The 4,259-nt window shown below is 42.7% G+C and overlaps 1 non-coding gene across 1 annotated transcript; it reads left to right on the forward strand.

Annotated features, from left to right (window-relative positions):
- The first annotated feature begins 1,028 nt into the window (after positions 1-1,028).
- LOC149848775 (small nucleolar RNA R71) lies at positions 1,029-1,131 on the forward strand. Its single transcript, XR_016426507.1, has one exon. It is a non-coding gene; the product is annotated as a small nucleolar RNA R71 (small nucleolar RNA).
- The last annotated feature ends 3,128 nt before the right edge of the window (positions 1,132-4,259 follow it).

A 4,259-nucleotide genomic window follows, 5' to 3' on the forward strand; every position in this document is an offset into this window, starting at 1 on the left:
AGGATAAAGATGATGAAGGTGATGATAGGGATGGGGATGATGATTGAGCCGACGTAGGTGAAACAATGGTCTCTGGCTCCTCTATCTTCTCTCTACTCTCAACGTGATACTCACGTCCACTCCTCAAGGCCATAACTGATTTAGCCTGCTGCTGTGTCTCAGTATGAAATAGGCCTCCAGTCATCTGGTCCTTACCCTTCGGGTTCATGACAGCCTGACTCGGCAATGTACCCTCGGGTCTCCTACTAATAGCCTCAGCTAACTGTCCCATTTGCGACTCTAACTTCGCAATGGACTGCGTATGCGAGCTCAAAATCTGGCTACACTTCTCGAAGGCGTTCTGATTAGAGGTTTTCACCTCTTGGAATGCCTGGAGAAGTCTCTCCTCAAAAGATGTCTGCGGGGCAGACTCCTGCTGAATCGGGGAAGGAACTGAAGAAGAAGAAGACTGAGCATAGTTCGGTCTTTGAAATGGCTGAGTAAAAGATGGCTGCCGAACTGGCTGAGAGGAAGAAGGCATCTGTATAGAAGACTGTGGATTCTTCCATGAAAAATTGGGATGGTTACGCCAACCCGGATTATATGTCGATGAAAATGGGTTATTTGGCGGTCTGACGTAACCCTGAGCTGCCTGAACTTGTTCTTGAACAAATTCAGGGTACTGAGCTGCTGAAGGGCACTCAGTGATCTCGTGTGCCGGACTGGCACAAAGAGTACACACCTGCTGTGTAGTGGATGGCCCTGAGAGAAGCTGGTCCAGCTTCTGAGCAATCATGTCTACTTTGCACTGTAGTGCAGTAGATGGACCAATCTCAAGAACACCAGCTTTCTTCTGAATGCTGGGTGTGGCTCTATCAGAATGAGAGCTCGAAGCATGGTGGAGTGAATTCTCGGCCAATGTATCAAATAGCCTCCATGCTTCGTCCTCGCTCTTTAGCATGAATGTCCCACCGCATGAAGAGTCGATCATCTGACGATTCTTGTCAGACAATCCATCATAGAAACTCTGCACCAGTTGCCATTTCGGCACCTGATGATGGGGGCATTTCCTGAGGAGATCCTTCATTCTCTCCCAGGTCTCATGAAAGCGCTCACCATCTAGCTCTGAAAAGCTAGTGATGGCTCTACGATATTGGTTCGTGCGACCAATGGGAAAGTATTTCCGAAGAAACTCCTGTTGCAACTGATCCCAGGACTCTATTTCTACAGAATCTAAGGACTTTAGCCAATACTTGGCTTTGTCCTTCAATGAAAAAGGGAATAGAGTCAACCTCAACGCATCATCATCGAAATTCTGTATCTTAACAGTAGAACAGATTTCGAGGAATTCATCTAAGTGTCGGTAGGGATCCTCATGACTAAGGCCATAAAAGGATGGAAGCATTTGAATAATGCTGGCCTTAATCTCATAATGTGGCGCTCCTACATCGGGTCTCCGAATGCAGGATGCCTGAACATAGTCTGTGGGAATGAAGTATTCCCGCAGAGGGCGTGAAAGAACTGGGGGTGGAGGTGGAGGATCCATGTCAGCCATTGTTGCCGAACTTCGATGAGAATGTAAAATTCTCTTTGGGTTGTCAACAAATGGGTGTAATGGGGTTCCTAGACCTCGTCGACCCTGCATACACTGGTACTAAGACCACATGTAAGCAAACGACCAACTAAAAAAATTAAACTAGCACAGATACTAAAATGTAATTAAACAAAAAAAACAGTAACTAAAAACAAATAAATATGCTATATAGCTATGTCAGAATTCTATACTAAATAATTAAATAACAAAGTAAACTATTCTAAAATGCTAAAACAAATAAATACAGGAAATCACAAACTATATTTTTCTAAAACCCACCTGTCTAATCGCTCCTTGCAGAATGATAATTAAGTGAATCCTAAAAAGAACAATATGTGAATCCTATATTTACTAACTATGTTAATCCTATATTCACTTACTAATCCTACTAACTAAAAAGAAAACAACTAATTAACTAACTAAAACAAAATAATAATAAATTAAACTCTAAGAAATAAAGTAATTAATTCGCCGTTCCCCGGCAACGGCGCCAAAATTTGGTTGATATTTTGGAATGCTCTTTTTTAAAACACTTATTTTCAATAAAACTTTGGAAAATCGTCAACCAAAAATATAAAAACCGACTTTCCACAAAGTGGTAAGTACGGGTCGATCCTCAGGGAACAGGAATTAAACACAATATTTCTATAAAATTCAATTTATTAATGCCAAATGTCAACCTACAATTACAAAGTTAGTACAACTGCAATTAAACACTAAAAGAAAAGTAAACAAGCAATCAGTCTTCTGCTCCACACCAAGGGTATTTCCGTCTTTTCGCCACTTAAAGAATCTTCTCACTTGGACAATATCCCTGGACACTAAATATGTTTTTCAACCTTTTGGAAGATCCGACGACCGGGGGGTGAAGAAGAGCGGACCGTGGCTGGATGTAGACGTCTTCTACAGTTCAAGGATGCTGTACTTCACCAAAAACGGCACCTATTGCAGCTGCTACACGTTGGAGATCCACCGATGATGGCATGTGAGCCGATTCGCGATCGGAGGGTGTAGAAAGCCGGATGGAGGTAGGGCCGGCTCACCTTGGTGGTGTGTTGCGCACTCCCGCCCAAGGTTAATGGTCTCCACCTCTGCTACACCTGCAAAAGTACAGAAAAATGGTGAAAAGACAGCAAGGAATAAGAAAGAAAGGAAAAGAAACCAAAGAAAGCTTGAAAATATGCTTGAAAATCAAGCATAGGTCGATCTTCAATGGCCAACACTTGGGGAAGATGGAGAGGAAGGAGCTGCTGCTGTAGAGTCACTGTAGGGGGCGTCCAAACACAGCCAAAGACGCCTAGGGTTCTTGAAAAAAAACTATTTATAGTTTTGACATTTTTCAGAAAGAGTGTTAAAAAATAAAATATTGCTAGGCGCCACTTTCTGGGGGGTTTTTAGAAAAACTTTTTGAAATGGGTATGGATAGGTGTGTGGGTTGGGTTTTGGGCTTTCTAAGAGTTGATCCAAGGTCCAATTGACCTAATTGGGTCGGATATGGATCCGATCCACCTCGAAATCCGTGCCCAAACACTGAAATAGCCATAACTCTCTCATTTTAACTCCGATTTTTCTGAAATTCGAACCATAGCCCCTTACTATCAAAACACATCTAAACATGGGTTTAAAACCTTAAACTTGATACAAAATGCATGAAAAACTTGTTTACATGATGTGCATTTCATGCATCATCACAAACAACTGGGGTGCACAAAATTTGCTTATGCACTTTTACACAGTGCACTATTGTATAGCTGAAGTAAAAGGCTACGATGGTTTAACACTAGTGTGTGACTAGGCACTGCATAAGCAAGATGCCAAATTGATCTGCAATAACTAGCTGGCATGCTGCAGTGCTGCTGGAATAGATGCATTGGACAACTTTGACAGTGCACGCCTTAAACTCCTTTGTCAGTGCATGCAGACACAAGTCTTCTTACGCTCACCAGTGTTAATTCTTTACTCTGCGCATGCAGGCGCAACTCAATATGTGCACACAGATGCGGTGTGACTCGGCGCTCACAGGTGCAGTGAGGAGTGTGCTCGCAGGCCCATGCTTAATCGTGTGCACAAGCGTGGTTCTTATCTCCCTCACAAGTGTTCCTCAGGCACGCTATTACAGTGTTCCTATGTTGCACATAAACGCAACAGGTTTGAGTACGATCAAGTACACAAGTGCACGGTACAACTAGCACACTGTCTTCTTGACATTCATGGCAAACCTGCAATCGATTAGCGTAAATAAAATGTAGATTGAAGTCAAAATTCAAACGATATTTGTTATTGCACTTAGCTGCGATGTAATTTTGACGATCTAGAACTACCATAGCTCTATGACTCGTCAGATGCTCTTATTTAGCAAAAGAATGATTGACTCAGTTGTAGATCCAGCTTCATCTTCCATGCGTTGACGTCCTTCAATCTCCAGATTCGATTAGCATGAATACTGAAATTCATTGTGTTACTCTGCAATGTAGACGGTTCTGCAGTTATGGCACAATAGACCACGATGTTGCACCAATTTTTGCTATGCGCTATGATGCACACTGAATGGCACACGATGTAGGGGCATGCGCGTGAAGAGCCAGGCAAATGGATGTGCTTGATTTTGTCGTATCTGTTGCGGTATGCAGTTGCAAAAATACAAGGACTTATGTTGCTGAACAGGAATGCTCCAGATGCTTAACCA

This window comes from Nuphar pumila, chromosome 1 (genome assembly GCF_984573655.1).
Source record: "Nuphar pumila chromosome 1, dmNupPumi1.hap1.1, whole genome shotgun sequence".
Taxonomy (NCBI): Eukaryota; Viridiplantae; Streptophyta; class Magnoliopsida; order Nymphaeales; family Nymphaeaceae; genus Nuphar; species Nuphar pumila.